The sequence below is a fragment of the Rhinolophus hipposideros genome (assembly GCF_964194185.1).
Source record: "Rhinolophus hipposideros genome assembly, chromosome: 3".
Classification (NCBI taxonomy): domain Eukaryota; kingdom Metazoa; phylum Chordata; class Mammalia; order Chiroptera; family Rhinolophidae; genus Rhinolophus; species Rhinolophus hipposideros.
Window position 1 is genome coordinate 106,210,513 of NC_138049.1, and position 17,612 is coordinate 106,228,124.

The 17,612-nt window shown below is 40.4% G+C and overlaps 1 pseudogene across 1 annotated transcript; it reads right to left on the minus strand.

Annotated features, from left to right (window-relative positions):
- Positions 1-5,639: 5,639 nt before the first annotated feature.
- LOC308494720 (nuclear autoantigenic sperm protein-like) lies at positions 5,640-7,963 on the minus strand (annotated as a pseudogene). Its single transcript has one exon. The product of its transcript is annotated as a nuclear autoantigenic sperm protein-like (transcript).
- Between the last annotated feature and the right edge of the window lie 9,649 nt (positions 7,964-17,612).

Here is a 17,612-nt window from a genome sequence, read left to right on the forward strand (position 1 = left end):
TATATAAAACCAATGGCATTTTGGGCCGGCCTGGTGGCTCAGGTGGCTGGAGCTCTGTGCTCCTAACTCCAAAGACTGCCGGTTCGATTCCCACAAGGGCCAGTGAGCTCTCAACCACAAGGTTGCCAGTTCAATGCCTCGAGTCCCACAAGGGATGGTGGGCAGTGCCCCCTGCAACTAAGATTGAACACGGCACCTTGAGCTGAGCTGCCACTGAGCTCCCGGATGGTTCAGTTGGTTGGAGTGCATCCTCTCAACCACAAGGTTGCCAGTTCAATTTCTCAAGTCCCGCAAGGGATGGTGGGCTCCGCCCCCTGCAACTAGCAACGACAACTGGACCTGGAGCTGAGCTGCGCCCTCCACAACTAAGATTGAAAGGACAACAACTTGACTTGGAAAAAAGTCCTGGAAGTATACACTGTTCCCCAATAAAGTCCTGTACCCCTTCCCCCCCAAAAAAAAATCTTTACAAAACCCAATGGCGTTTTTATTCTCTAACAAAAAAAAAAATTAATGAAATTAAATGCAATACCATTTAACATGACATGACAAACATGAAATGCCAAGGAATAAATTTAACAAAACGTATGCTATTTAAACAAATAGCCAATAAACACATGGAAAAGTACTTAGCACTATGAAAATTAAAACCACAATGAGATACCACTACACACCCACAAAATGATGGAATTATAAAAAATTACAGCACCAAATGTTGAGAGACTAGGAAGCAACTAGAACTCCCATTGTTGATGGGAGTGGAAAATGATACAGCCACTTTAGGAATATCTGTGAGTTTATTTTAAAATGTGAACTTATACCTATCCTGTGATCCATCAATATCACTACTACATATCTACCCAAAATATGAAAATGTGTTCCTGAAGTGACTTGGTTTGATTATCCAATAAGTTTACTTATTGTTCAATGCTATAAAAAAAAATTCAGAATTGCTTACCCATACCACTACAGAAAGCCAACCACTAACTAAAGTTTAATGAATCTTCATAACCATAACTGTCTGTCTTTAGTCTGAGTGTATACATTTTTTTAAACTATATTTATAAGTTACTTGGATTAATTATATTTCCATTAGGGTGCTTGTGTTATTCATTTGAAATACAGTTAAGTGTATTTGTTGTTATTTGTATTTTAAGGTTCTTCATCTCATTTTTATTGATTTATTTTTAAATATATGAGAGAGTACCATATTTTCAAAATGTTAGAACAGAGAATAAACTGATGGTTGCCAAAAGGAGGGGAGGCTGGGGATCTGGGTGGAAAAGGTGAAGGGGTTAAGGAATACACATTGGCAGTTACAAAATAGTCATGGGGATGTAAAGTACAGCATAGGGAATATAGTCAATATATTGTAATAACCATGCACAGTGCCAGGTGGGTCTAATCGGGGGATCACTGTATAAATTATATAAATGTCTAACCACTATGTTTCACACCTTAAACTAATATAAAATAATATTGAATACCAACTGTAACTGAAAAAAAATAAATAATTAAAAAATAAATAAAAATTTAAAAATAAGACAAAAGGTTAGAACTGTACAAAAAGGTAATTATGAGGTTTATACCTTTTCAACAATTCTACCTCCATACACTCGCTCTTCTTTCCTCTCTGTTTCCACCCATTTCCATAGGTAACCAATTATCTTAATTTCTGGTTTATACTACCCATGTATATTTTTCCAAAAAGATCCCTCTTAGAACTGCTTTCATGGTGTGCCATAGACTTGGGGTTATTGTGTTTTTATTTTCGTTTGTCTCAAGGTAATTTTTTATTTCTTCCTTGATCTCATTGTTGATCTGCTCAGTATTTAGTAGCATGTTATTTAGCCTCCATATGTTTGTGTGTTTTTCAGTTTTTTTCTTGAAATTGATTTCTAGTTTCATACAACTGTGGTCAGAGAAACCGTTTACTATCATTTCAATCTCCTTAAATTTATTGAGACTTATTTTGTGGCCTAACATGAGATCTATCTTGGAAAATGTTCCACACGTGCTTAAAAAGAATGTATATTCTGCTGATTTGGGGTGCAATGCTCTAAATATAAATATTATATTTATATAAATATTATGTAAATATTAAATCCATCTTGTCTAGTGTATCCTTTAAGGCTGCTGTTTCCTTGTTGATTTTCTGTCTGGAAGATCTGTCAGTGGGGTGTTAAAGTCTCTTTTACTATGATTGTGTTACTGTTGATCTCTCCTTTTATGTCAGTCAATATTTGCTTTATATATTTAGGTGCTCATATGATAGGTGAATAAACATTTACAAGGGTTATATCCTCTTCCTGGCTTGATCCCTTTATCATTATGTAGTGTACCTCTTTGTCTCTCATTATAGCCTTTGTTTTAAAGTTGATTTTTTCTGATATAAGTATTGCTACCCCAGCTTTTTTTCCTTTTTGTTTCCATCCACATGAAATGTCTTTTTCAATCACTTTCCTTTCAGTGTGTGTGTGTCTTTTGATCTGAGTGTGTCTCTTGTAGACAGCTTATGTATGGGTCTTGTTTTCTTATCCATTCAGCTACACTATGTCTTTTGTTTGGAGCTTTTAATCCACTTACATTTAAAGTGATTATTGATAGATAATAGTTATTGCCATTATTCATGTTTATGTTCTTCCCACACACACACACTTCTTAAAGAAGTCCCTTTATCCATTTTTTAATTAGATTATTTTTTTGTAGTCGAGTTGTATGAGTTCCTTATGTGTTTTGGATATTAGTCCCTTATTGGAGACATAGTTTGCAAAAATCTTCTCCCATTCTGTTGGTTGCCTTTTTATTTTGTTGATGGTTTCTTTTGCTGTGCAGAAGCTTTTAAGTTTGATATAGTCTCACTCATTTATTTTAGCTTTTACTTCCCTTGCCTTTGGAGTCAAATTCATAAAATGCTCTTTTGTTGCCTTACAGCTGCCAAACCATTTGTTCCCCAGGCCTCTCCCAGGGTTTCACAAGGGAGCACCTCAGTAAACTGAGACTTGATGAAAAGATATCAATAAAGCTTCCTTGATGTCACAAATGCTCCTATCAAGGGAGCTTTATTGATATCTGGGTGGTGAACACACAATGGGATTTATAGACGATGTAATACGGAATTGCACACCTGAAATCTATGTAAATTTACTAACAATTGTCACCCCAATAAAATTAATTTAAAAAAAAGCTCCCTTGAGGGGATATCTCGGCAGACTAAGACCTGATGGAATAATATTGGCCCCTCCCCTTTCACTCCTTGGGTGTGTGTGTGTGTGTGAAGGCACAGTACCTGCTGGAGCACAATGGGGACTTTTAGAAAAACAGCCAGCAGGCACAAACTCACAGATCTTGAGCTTAACAAGCTTTACATCCTCATTAGTTAACGAATAAAAGCTGATTCAGGGCTCAGTCCTTGAGGCTGGAGTCCCTTGGCCCTGCTTGCACTCTACTCTTGACTACCATCTTTTTTTAACCCTGTGCTGCCCTTCTTGTTTCCCACAGCTCTTATCGTGCAGGATGCAACACTCTTTGAACCCAAGGTCCATAAGTTTAGTACCTACATTTTCTTCTATGCAGTTTATTGTGTCAGGTATTATATTTACATCTTCAATCCATTTTGAGTTAATTTTGGTACATGGTGACAGACAGCAGTCTAGTTTCATTCTTTTGCACATGGCTTTCCAATTCTCCCAGCACCATTTATTGCCTGAATAGACATTTCTCCAAAGAGAACATACAAATGGCAAATAGACATATGAAAAAATGCTCAACATCACTAATCATCAGAGAAATGCAAATGAAAACCACAATGAGATATCACCTCACCGCAGTCAGAATGGCTTTCATCAACAAGACAAATAGTAACAAGTGTTGGAGAGGCTGTGGAGGAAAAAAAACTCTCATACACTGTTGGTGGGAATGCAGACTGGTGCAGCCGCTATGGAAGGCAGTGTGGAGGTTCCTCAAGAAATTACGAATAGAATTACCATATGACCCAGCAATTCCTCTCCTGGGTATCTACACCCAAATATCTGAAAACATTTATCCATAAAGATGTATGTGCTCCAATGTTCATTGCCTTTGTTTATGATGGCCAAGACATGGAAACAACTAAAGTGTCCTTCTATAGATGAATGGATAAAGAAGATGTGATGTATATACACAATGGAATACTATCCTTCCATAAGAAGAGATGAAATAGTGCCATTTGTGACAACATGGATGGATCTTGAGATTATTATGCTAAGTGAAATAAGCCAGAGAGGAAAAGTTGAGAAGCATATAATTTCACTGATATGTGGTATATAAAACTGAAAACAACAAAGGAACAAGACAAACAAATGAAGAAACGAAAACTCATAGACACAGACAATAGTTTAATGGTTACCAGAGGGTGGGGGAGGGCTGGTAGATGAGAGTAAAAGGGATCAAATATATGGTGATGGAAGGAGAACTGACTCTGGGTGGTGAACACACAATGTGATATATAGATGATGTATTGCAGAATTGTACACCTGAAACTTATATAACTTTACTAACAATTGTCACCCCAATGAACTTTAATTTAAAAGAAAAAAAAGAAGGGGAAAAAGAAGAAGAAGAAGAAGGAGGAGGAGGATGAGGAGGAGGAGGAGGAGGAAGAGAGGAGTCCCTTTAACATTTTTTGCAATATTGGTTTGGTTATAATTAAAAACTCCTTTAGTTTTTCTTGTCTGGGAAGCTCTTTATTTCTCCTTCAATTTTTTGCTTTAAAATATGTCCTGCAGTTTTTTCTTTGTTTTTTTCCTTTTTTTAAATTTTTTTGTTAGATTCAGGTGTACAAAACAACATAGTAATTAGATAGTTATATACCTCACAAAGTGATAACCCCAATAAGTCTATTACCCATCTGACACTGTACATAGTTATTACAATATTATTGACTTTATTCCCTATGCTGTACTTTATATCCCCATGACTATTTTTAAAATTATAGTTGATATTCATTCTGAAGAAATCCAAAACACTAATTTGAAAAGATACATGCACCCCTATGCTCACTGCAGTGCTATTGACAATAGCCAAAATATAGAAACTACTGAAATGCCCACCAATAAATGATTGGTTAAATAAATTGTGGTATATACAATAAAATATTACTCTGGCATAAACAGAAGAATGAAATCTTACCATTTGTAACAACATGGATGGACCTAGAGGATATTATACTAAGTAAAATAAGTCAGACTGAGAAAGACAAATACCATATGATCTCACTTATATGTGGAATCTAAAGAATGTAATAAATGAGCAAACAAAACAGAAACAGACTCATACATACGGAGAACAAACTGATGGTTACTAGATGGGAGGGCCGTGGGGGGCTGGCTTAAGGGATTAAGAAGTCTAAATTGATATTTACAAAAGAGTCACGAGTATGTAAAGTATACTATGGGTAATATAGTCAATAATGTAAAAACTAGGTATAGTGTCAGATAAGTAGTAGACTTATCAGGGGCACCACTTCATAAATTATAAAAATGTCTATCCTTCAGTTTTTTTCTTAGAATTTTATTTAAAGTTATACAAAAAGAATCCCCCAAAGTAAAAGTACGTTATATACAAAACACTTTCCCTTGGGAGGAAGGCTCTGCTCCCTCTTAACATGCAGTGCTTTCAACTACAGCACCAGCCTTCCCTGCTGCTTGCCTTTCAGCCTGATGTTCAGCTTCCAATGCTTGTATGGCTTTCTTGGTACCATCTTTCTGGCTCTCTTCTTCTGGTTTCCTCTTCTTTCTGATAAGGTGGGAGAAATCAGTCACATAATTTGATGAGGAAGCGCCATCTGTTGGCTTTCTACTGGCAGTCACAGAGACTGAAGTGCCTTCTCCGCTAAGAGTGAAACCTGAAGTACAGTTCTCTCCCAGAGCTGCCTTCCGAGCCAATTCAGCTGCATTCCCACTCCGCTGGGACTGCTTTGCTTCTTCTATCTCCTCTCTAATTTCAGGTAGCAGTGCCTTCAGCTCCTCAAGTTCTTTCTCATATTTGCTAGGTGCTCCTTCAGCGTCCTTCATCTGCTCATTTAGTACAGCTATTGTCTTCTCAATGACTTCAATGGCTTTGCTGATCTGTGCCACAGCGTCATCATGCTGAGAGCTATACCCATGGGCCAAGCCCAGCTGCTAGTGGGTCTCTGCAAGGAGACAGTCATCGGCATCCAGATACTGCTCTTGGGGATGTAGGCGAGCCTGGGCTCCTCCACAGCTGGGACGTAATTCTCAGATTCCACACTAACTTCTCCAAGTTTAACATGTGCCTGTGCAGCATAAAGCTGAGCTTCTTTTTTTTTTAAACTTCTTTTTATTAGTTTCTTTTGTTTCTTGCTTTTAAAAATGATCTGTGCGACATCTAGCATTTCCTAGGCAAGCTCTAGGTTTCAATCTCCTCTTCATTTTCTTGAGGAGACTTGTTCTCAAGAACTGAATCATGTGGTGCTTCTTCAGCCTTGTCATTTTCTTTATCCTCCTCTTCTGAGCCCTCAATGTCTACACCCCTTTCGTCTGCGCTCTCTCTTGTGTTTCTTCACTAGCAGCTATCTTAGCTTTTTCTTCATGGGACTTCTCAGTAGCCCCTGACTATGTTGGTCTCACCTCCACCCCCCGCTGCTCCAGACTCTTCTATGGACAGCTTAATCTCCTCCTAGTTAGGAACCAACTCTGCCCTAACGTTCTCCTATCGTCCTGAGTCAAGATGTTTCTGTCAACACTTCTGCATTAGTCCCTGGTTCAGTAGGAGTCTGACCGCCTGCAGTTGACAGTCCAATGACTGCATCGTCCTTGGAGAGAAGGTGGCCTCCTGCCCAAGCCTCTCAGAGATTCTGATCCAACTTCTGCAGCTGAGGCCTCTGCAGCCTCTGATCTCACCTCTGGTGACTCTCCAACAGGAGGCTCTTTTTTCCCTACCAGCTGCTCAAGAACAGCTTTTCCTGGCTCATTTTCAGAGACAGCTGCTTGCTCCTTTCCCTCATCCCCACACACATCACGTGGATTGACTGTTGGCTCTATAGGCTCTGCCCCTACCTCCACTGCAATGTCCCGCTGTTCTAGAGTCACAACAGGCTGCTCCTGACGCTTCTTTTGGCTCCTCTTCTATGCTCACTGTTACTGCTCCCTGCTTCTCCTGACCTCCTTTTCCTCTGTACCCTTCTTGGACGTCATTTGCAGAAACTGATTTTCCCTCTTCAGCATCTGGTGCTTTCTGTTCTGGCTTCCCAAGAAGTGACCTCAGCTTCATGCAGTTCTTCTGCTGCTGCTGCTTCTTTTGCGTTTTCAGTGGTTTCAGTTAACTGACCTGAGGTTGATTCAACTTTTTCCTGCAGTTCCTCTGCAGGCTCACGTATGTCGATAGCTTCTCTTTCACCCTTCTCCACTTCAGGCTCCTGTTCTTCATCAATTTCAGGCTTTACGAGACACATGCCATCTGTGTTTTTATTTTTGTTTTTCTTTGCTTCTCCTTTTTCTTCCATAGCATCATAAACTTGTTCTCTCAGCTTTTCCCTTGCTTTCTCATCTATGTTGTCATTATTTTCTACCAGAAATTCTTCTGTTTTTTTCTCCTTCATCCTCTTCCACAGGCACATCTTCCAAGGCATTTCCCAACACACCATTCTCCATTCTTGCCAACTCCAGTAGTGATTTCCCACAGAAAAAGAAAGCTTCTCCAGCTTCTCCACACCATTAGCTGTCTCTCCGTACTTCTTACCTAAAAGACCAACTGCTACTTGGAATTCATTGACAGCTGCTGGAATATCCCCCATCACCAGATGTTTCTGTCCTAAACCAAATAGCTTCTTAGCTTCACTATCCACACCCAGACTCTGCACTTTATTGGCAGACTTAGAAAGAGCAGGAGCATCTTCTTTAATTTTGTCAGTAGAAACAGGCTCTGTGGCAATAGCGGCAGTGGCTGTGGTGTCTGTGGCCATCATTTCCCTGAGGTGGTGGGCCATGGCACAGAATACAGCCTGTGAAGAAAATAGAGGGAATTATTTTGGATGCCAGAGACTTATCTGTGAACAAAAAATAGCAGATTTGTCCCTCCAATTTTAAATGATAGCCTTGTTGGGTAGAGTAGTCTTAGTTGGAGGTCCTTGCTTTTCATCATGTTGAATATTTCATGCCAGTCCCTTCTGGCCTACAAAGTTTCTGTTGAGAAATCATCTGACAATCTTATGGGAGTTCCCTTATAAGTCATTACTTGCCTTTCTCTTGCTGTTTTTAGGACTCTCTCTTTGTCTTTAACCATTGTCATTCTAATTATAATGTGTTTTGGTGTGGGCCTGTTTGAGTTCGTCTTATTTGGGACTCTCTGCTTTTTCTGAACTTGTATGTCAATGAGTATTTCCTTTGCCAGGTTAGGAAAGTTTTCAGTCATTATTTCTTCAAATAAGTTTTCAATCCCTTGCACTTTCTCTTCTCCTTCTGGTACCCCCATGATCCGAATGTTGTTATGCTTGATGTTGTCCCAGAGATCTCTTACACTATCCTCATTTATTTTTAGTTTTTTTTCTTTTCACTGTTCCAATTGGGAGTTTTCTGCTATCAGGTCTTCCAAATTACTGATTCTATCCTCTGCTTCATGTAGTCTGCTGGTTATTCCTTTTATTGCATTCTTCATTTCAGTTATTGTATTCTTCACTTTTGACTGGTCTTTTTTATGGTTTCTACGTCCTTTTTTATGCTTGTTATCTCTTTATTGACGTTCTCACTAAGTTCTTTGAGCATCCTTATAAGCATTGTTCTGAAGCTTGCCTCCATTTCATTTAGTTCTTTTTCTGGAGTTTTCTCCTATTCTTTCATATGAGACATGTTATTTTGTCTCTCTGTGTGTGTTTGTTTCAATGTATTAGTTAAATCTGCTACATCTCCCAGTCTTGGCCAGGTAACCTTATGTAGTAGGTGCCTTGTGGGGCCCAGTGGCACAGTCTCCCTGGTCACCTGAGCCAGATGTTCCAGGAGTGTCCCTTGTGTAAATTGTGTGAGCCTTGATTGCTATTGGCATGTCAGTGGGAGGGACTGAGCCTCAGGCTGACTGGCTGTGAGGTTTGGCCACATCCACAGCTTAGGAGCTGCTGTGCGGGGGGCTTACCACATGGAGTGGGATTTTCCCCAGCAGGCTCTGGTGCCTGTTGAGACCACCCATTGTACATGCCACTTGTGGGGCTAATTGGGTGGTACTCTGCTGTGGTCTGAAGCCAACCTCCAGTTATGTTGGTTCTCGGGCCTCTTAGAAAAGGCTCTGGTGCAGGCCCAGGTCACCCACTGCCTGTGACCAGTCGGGGACTCCCTGGTAGGAGCTACAAAGTGACCTGCAGTTGGTCACTGCCTCTGCTGGACCTGGAGGCATGTGGGAGAAACCATGCTGCAAACGTAGGATGGCTGCCACCAGTACTGGGCCTAAGATAGGTCCACAAAAAGTCCAGGACATCCAGGCCTGCTGCCACCTTCTGGCTCCCATAAGGCTCAGCCACTGATAGAGCTAGTGGTATGCAAGTCGGGTGAGGTGAGATCTTAAGGAATCTCCAGGGTAGAACAAGTTATGTTTACTAGGTTAATGCAGATTCTAGTTTGGTGCCAGTGCTGAGCCTGGAGCTACTCAGCAAGTCTCAGAGCACACTGAGGCCACCCGCTGCTCACCTGGGGCTGGCAGACCCCCAGAGTTGTCCAAGAAAGAGTGCGGGTGGGGGGGCATGGCTGCTTGCCAAAAAAGTGCCTCAGGCATTGCAGTTGGGTGAATAAGGGGTCCCAGGGAGTCACCAGGGTGCAACAAGTGGGTGGAGCATGTCAGTTCACCAAGCCAATGTATATTCAGATTTGACCATGTGGGGGAGAGCTCAACACAGGAAAGATGGTGTCCACCTGCCAGCTGATTGGAGGAGGGTTCTATACAGGGAAAATGGCAACTGTCTTTCCAGTCCTCGCCCTGAATCCATGCAATTCAGTCTCTCCATATATGTGTCTGATGCCTCTGAAGTCACTGTTTCTCTGCCAGAGTCCAAGCTGAGTGCCTGCAAGCATGTGACTTTGTGTGAGGCCCCTTTAAGAGGACCTGGGTTTCCTGCAGCCTTCCATCTCACATGAGTGGTCAGAATCCTCACTGTTTGTCACATCCAGATGTTGTGGGCTCAGGTCTCTCGCTCCCCTGGGGGTACCTCCATGGCCGATATATTCCTCTCAATTCTCACCGACACATGCAAGTATGGGGCTGGCCTGTTTCAGGCCTTTGCCCCTCTTACCAGTGTCCACTTGGCTTCTTCTTTATGTCCTTAATTATAAAACTTCTGTTCAGCTAGACTTCAGATGGTTCTCCAGGTTGATTGTTCTATAATTTAGTTGTAATTTTAATGTGGTCATGGGAGGAGGCAATCACAGCATTTATTTACTTCACCATTTTGGATCCTCCATATAAACTCTTATTAATGGGGCATAAGAACTTATTAGCTCTAGAAGTTAAGGAAGATAAATGTTCCAGCTCTCAATGTTATGAATTCAATATTCTACTTCACTGAATCACATCAGTGTGTATCCTAACAAGAGAAACCTTCATATACAGGTTCCCATTAAGAGCTTCTATTATGGGTGAACTGGTAGTTTGGAGCGGCTGGTTCAATGGGCTGACCTATTTCTCAAGGATGATAGCAATCCTGGGCTGATGGATTTGGCAGAAAGTCCACCAGATTCCCATTTCCTGTGCAACACCTCATAACAAGGCTGGGGATTTGAACTTTTTGGTAACTAACTATGGTGGAAAGGGTATCCTGAATGACAATGATAAACATTCTGTATTCCTAATTATTGAAACAGCAGTAGCCATTTCATCACTTTACAGTGCTATAGACTGAATAAACCAACATCATCACTGAGAAACTCAGTGAGACCATCAGCCTCAGATCAAGAATCAGTACAGAGGAAAGTAGGAAAAGCAGACATTAAGGTTTGCAAATGGTCTACATAGGATTAGAGTAAAGTGAGACACAGGGAAGATAGAGCTACATCCAAGGGAGTAGAAGGGAATCCCAGGAAGACCCAAAAAAGCAATTCTCAAAAGATGCAGGTGAATACTTGGAAAGTTTCACTCTATGAGCTACATGTTTTACTGTAAATATGTAACAATTCATTTACCCTGACCCCCTCATTTTAGAGTAATTATAGCAAGGAAGGTATTTTTTGTTTGTTTGTTTTCAACAAAGAAATCTATTTTCTATATTTCACATTTAAATTAATAATATATACAAAAATTACAAACTTCAAAAATAAGTTTCTCTAATTCTTTTTATTTCAAATTGTGGGGACAGAGCCAGGAGTGCAGTTTCCTGGCTCTCGTCCTCACGTGAAAAGGAGCTCACTCAGGTAATAAATGGCCATCAACTGTGATTGTGATTGGCTGGCCATCAGCTGTGGCTAGTTGGCCGTCAGCTGTAACCAGTGAGCCATTGGCCACTAATATAACTGCTGTGGCTGCACTGGGGAGTTGAGTCAAGGAGAGTGGAGGGAAGTCAGAGTCGTCAGTCGGTTGGCAGCAAAGCGAACAGCAGGTCGCATGTCGTGTGAATCCAGCCTCCAGTGAGACTATAGTGGTGTGACTCCCCTACCTATGGCTCCGTGGGTGTTCCGTTTTGCCCTCACCATGTCCTGCGTTCTTATGTGGGGAGCAGGAGCTGAGATCCCGTAGGCCACCCCGCATGACCCAAATGTTACTTAAAAAGAATAATTATGGTAGGTGGAATTTGTCTTCTATTTTATGTGAAAGTACATCAAGTTGAGCAGGAAAAACACATTAAGTATATTCCACTTAAAAATATAGTTAATTGTTGACCTGCACTTCAAAGTTGAATATGGTGGGTAACAAGAGCAGGACAATACTCCTGACCCAACAACTTGAATAATGAGTAAATTGAAAAAGAATCATATATTTAAAGAAATCAGAAAGCTGAAGAAAAAATATTAACTTGATGAACTACATGAGCTGGTTCACTGGCCACACACACACACACACACACACACACACACACACACACACACACGGAAACTTGCTGACTAAGGCCAGGTGCATGGCCCAAGCACAGGGACACTGCTGGGGGAAGGAGGAAAACCACAGAGCATTTGACAGGTGAATCTGAGCCATAAATTAGAAACTAGAGGCTCCCAAACTCAGGCTTATATTTTCCTGTAGGACATCTACCTACCAAGCGCGGGGCAGTGCAGGAGGCTGGCGGGGGAGAGGGGAGGACAGAGTAAATTTTCTGAAATTTCGAAGTGCCTAGAGAAAAATAATCTCCTTAGAAGGAAGGGTCCCTCAGGAAATACACATTTGTTAGCTTTTGAAACATGTTTTCCAACATAGCAGTTTTTAAATCTGCAGGAATATGAGTATTTGCACTTCATGACTTTTAATATCAGGAATAAGATACCACACAGAGCTACACATACTCCCAGCAATAATCCTTTGAAATTAGAGTAAAAATATTAAAGGTCTGTTGCAATATTAAAAAGTAAAAAGAAAGCATTTCCTTTTCAAAAAATTTTTTCTCTAAATAACCATTATCAGTAAAATTTGAGAGTGCTGAATATAATATGCATGGATGATTGGCATTGAGTGAGAATGAGATTACAGCCACAGCAGAAAATCTGAGGAGCAAATGGTAAATTCATTTTTGCACATGCTGAATTTGATGTACAAGTTAGATGACCAAGAGGAGATGTTCTGGAGGTAGTTAAATGTATCTGTCAAAAGCTCAGGAGCAATGCCTAAAATACATCCAAAGGGTGATTACTGAAGTCATGTGACTAGACAAAATTAACAGTGGAAATCATACAGGGCTAGAAAGTAAAGCACAAGCCTGAAAGCCCAGGTAAGAGGAGCTGGACTGTGGGTAGCAGGTTAAGGACTGGGCTGAAGAGAAAGACTGGCCCATGGAGACCCACAGAAGCTAAGAAAAGCACTAGTTCATGTAACTTTAACAAGAAAAGAGTGTCACAGATTTAGTCACCATATATGTCAGTGCGGTGGAAGGACAAGTTAGTTCAGGGCTAACAAATGAGCAAGCAGAGCACGAGGGACCTGGCTGACTGATGGGGTTTGGCAAGTGAATGGATATTAGGTAAGTGAAGAGGCTGAGTGTAGGCCACGCTTTCAAAGAAATACTGGCCTAAAGGGAAGAAAGATATGGCAGAATCTATGAGAGAATGAAATAAGGCATTCAGTTTTTTGTTTTAAATTGTTTTATTAATTTTGTTTTGCTTTTAAATGGAAGATAGTAAAACATATGCTTACGTAGAAAGGAGCGTAGAGAGTGAGAAATGGGAGGTATAAAAGAGAAGGAATTACCTGAAGTGATTACGCCTGAGAAAGAAACAAGGAGGTGATATTTTACCCAATACTGAAAACAGCATAAGAGAACTCATGGTGGAAAAGATCCTCCAGGCAGAAAAACATCACCACCAATCAGTGTTTAAATTACTCACTTGGGCTTCCGTTTGGAGTTGACTAAGTTCATGTACATGAGGTTTGAGCCAGTAGAGAGTGAATGACTCTGAAGGCCAAGACCTGAAAAACCTGGGAGAAACAACACGAGGACAGAGGGAACAGCAGGCCCTGGAGAAGAGGGACGTCTCTGAGTGCCTGGGGTGATGAGAAAGTGTGTGAGACTGTGGAATTGTTTGTGTAGGTAAATCAGAGAAGTTGTTCCAGTTGCATTTTTCCCTGTCAGTTAATTATGGTCTAGGTTAGTCATCATCAGCCTTTTTGAGAGGGGAGCTCACATACTGCCATGTCCCATGAAGTTTGTATCTAATTATCACAACCCCAGACTGAGTCCAGTCATCCCCTTACCCATCCAGTTACTGACAACCTCCGTAGCCAATATTATATATCTCTGTGCAGAAATAATCTTCCAATATATCTGCAGGGATCAAGATATTTGCCCTTCAGTCTTTCTGAAAGCTCCTCTTACCTGTATATACATTTGTTAGGTCCTTTTCAAATCTCCTTTTCTCTAAATGTGCTTGTATGCCATTTTTGTTATGGTTTTATCTCTGAAATGTCTTAATGTTTTGTCTTTCTTTTTATAAACTCTAGAAGATTTTCTCAGTTTTCAACACTAAACTACATAAAAAGTGTATGCATCAAATTATTCTCCCAGAAATAAAAGCAATATCTCCACCTCCTCAACCCCATGGACTAAGTAACAAAGGTTAACCAATTTATACCCAGATATCTTTACTAAGTCATTGATTGTGGCAAATTTATTGCTGTGATCATTCTTTTCCAGACAATAAAAACAGGTACATGATTTTTTCACCTTATCTAAAGCAATATGTTCAAAGACCAACAATATACCAAGAAGGGAAGAAAGAGAGAATGACAGAGAGATAGATTCCTTATAACACCCAGCAGAGATTTCATAGAGAGCAAATGGAGATGGGAAAATTAACAAACTTTCGACAAAGAAGATGTATGGATTATTCTCTATGGATAACTTTGAAAGTATAGGTGACAATGAAATGACAAAAACAATAAATATGAGTATAAAGGAACATGAAGTTTACTCATTCAACTGCTCATTTGTTCTAACTGCATTTTATTAGGTTTTTACTCTGTTTCACACTGTGTGGGCAGTATAAGTTAACACATTTAAAACAGCTTGCTGTCCAGGAGATTGTTCTCTGAGAATTAGAAGGGACAGATTATTGACACTTGGTTTGGTATGTGATTTAGCTCTATTGTTGGAAATCCATTTTGAAAGAATATTCTACCTGGAGAACTCATGCCATGGCAGTTCCCAATCTGCCCCAGTGAAAGGGGTGATGGATCGACGAGGGGTCTGGCACCAACAGGTTGCACCCTGGAATCCACACTTAAGGCAACATAAGTGCAAACTTTAAAGTGTGAGAAGAAAAATAAAACATGGCAGAAGTATCAAAACCTAAAATTCAAGGAAATTTACACAGAGAATTGATATATATGAGTGAGACACGATTGTAAACTGGGGAAGCAGAATCCTTACCGATAAGGTCAGAATTTACAGAGAAGGAACTCTAGAAATGCCCTTATCATTACCGATCATTGTTTGGCCTCCGTAAAAGTTCATGGTAGAGAAACCAACCCCCATTGCTCCAGTCAGCAGCGGCCAAAGTCTCTCACCTGAGCAGCTTAGAATTATAGCAGGTTTACTTGGTAGAAATTCCTCATATTTTTAATGGATTTTGTGTAATAGGGCTTGGGTTAGTTTTTTTCTTTTTGGCTTAGTTTTTTCTTATTCAATTAAAAAAATTGTTTTTTTGCATTAGCCATCGAGCTGTCAATTTGACCAGTAGTAAGAGAGTTATTAGCAGTTATTAGGCTCACAGGCTCAGAGAGATGTGGAAACAGCACCTGGGTGTCCTGATATCTGCAGTTGTAGGCCATAACCCCCTTCAACCCCTGAAAGTCTCCAAAGCAGGGAAATTTTGGAGGAGCTGCCCCTTCTAATGCCCCCTGTGCATACAAGACCATTAAATTCTGTCCTTAATCCTGTCCATTAATGCAAAAGAGCAGCCTCCAAACACTACAGCTCCGTGTTTTTCACCTGGAGAGTGTCTGTACCCACATTTTCTCAGGTCTGGGTGATGGGACGACTGGGTAGGTTCGGGAACCGTTCTCATTAAGTCATCCAAATCTCCAACCTGAGAGAGAGGACCACGTAGGGTGTTCTCAGACATGGAACAAAGTTCTCTAAGACCAAGAAAGTATATGGTATTCACAGCAGTGAGGGACCATGAGGGACAGTTGGGGCCCCAATCAGGGATCAAATCTGAGAAATCAAGAGATCTCCAGTAAATTCAGGTTATGATCCTAGAATTTAGTTTATGTCCTAAGAGATTAAACTGGGTGCAAATTATCTAACAACACACGAAATGTGGGTGGCTCCTGAATTCTTGCTTAGAGCAACATTAAAAGTTATAATTTAGTTTATGGGCATTTAATGCATGGCTGTATCCTGGAGAATACAAACTCTTGATGATTGTAAATATCTGCACTAGGTTTTCTTTTTTTTATGGACAGAGTATAAGCATTTATGGGGCTGGAGATGTAAAAGTAAACATCAGCTACTCTCAATATCCTGGGTATGTTTTCCATAAATTATAAATTAATAAGTCTAGACTGCAAAAAATTGTAGAGGTAGCATATACACACATTCCTTATTCTGGACAAGATAAATACATAAATTTGGGAAGTTGATATAAGATTGTTGCATTTAAATTTCTATTATATGCTATCATCTTGTAAATAATAATAAAAGTAGGGAGAAGGGCAGCCCTTCTTCAGAGGGTTGTGTGTGTGTGTGTGTGTGTGTGTGTGTGTGTGTGTTTATGAAGAACCTGAGAAAGGTCAATAGCAGAGACAACAAAAAAATCTAGGAAAAGGGGCTTAAATTTAATGTCTTTGACCCTCATAATTTGTCTATTGTACTAATTTATTTCTCTCCTTAGAAAACCTTAAGGATTCTTCTAGAAAAGCTATAATCCTCTCCAATCTTAGATACTAGGCTTTCATCTTAGTGTCTCTGGTCCTGAGAACTTACCTGGTTCTATCATTATTGGTTCTGAATCCCTTCCATGGTCCTTATATTATCCCTGCATCCCTCAATTCTCCTTCCATCATTGCTTGTCCATCAGGGGCATTTATTTGCTGTCAGACGAAAACTCTCCAGGTCTCTTTTTTTCCCTACACCTTCTCCTTGAATTCAATCACTCACCCCAAAACAATGTGAGAATTCATGCAAGCAAATCATCTAAAGATCTGGAATCCTCCGTTTCTTGGAGCTTCTCATACCTCCTTCAGGAGAAAGATGGCAATGAGAGCAGGCCTGGGATCAGATAGGGCTTTACTCCCCTAGGCTGGTTCTGCGGGTGAGGCTACTGCTCTCAGAGGCCACTTCTGACTCAGGAGAGAAGCTCCTCCCCACCCCAACCCTGGCCTCACCTCCGCACCACATGCCAAGCCCAGACAGCAATCTTCCCCTGTCTCCTAGGAAGTGATGCAGGTCGGTTTTCCTGAGAAAAACTGATCTGGGTCATAATTCTAGTGTTTGCTTGCAGGAAAGAAGTAAAGAAAAATGCTGTTTTAATCTACGTAGGGATCAATAAAAATTGTCTCTGGGATTCCATTTTTCATATTTTACAGCAAAATGACTAATTTACACAAGATCAAGTCAGCTGCTCTTTTAATCATGGTGCTAACTTTGTTTTATCAAGTCACTTTTGAGAAGCCCAGCGAAAACAGTAAGTTTAAAAATGAGTGAAGGGTAGATCTGGATATTTTTGCCATTGAGCTCCTGAATAGAGCCAAGAAGACTTTTAGACAGAGATTTAGTGTGTCTGTGAAGAAAGTAATTTCCACAGAAGGGATCTTATAATCTCATTCTATCATCCCATCACTCACTGGTCACATCAAACCTGTATTACCCCTGGGAATCAGTGTTTGTAAAGACATGAGGTTATCGTCTCCAGAATCTGCAGGGTCCCCAAACTGTAAGTCAGTAAAAATGATTAATAAATGGAAGATATTTAGGCTGTGGAAAGGTAACCTTTGCA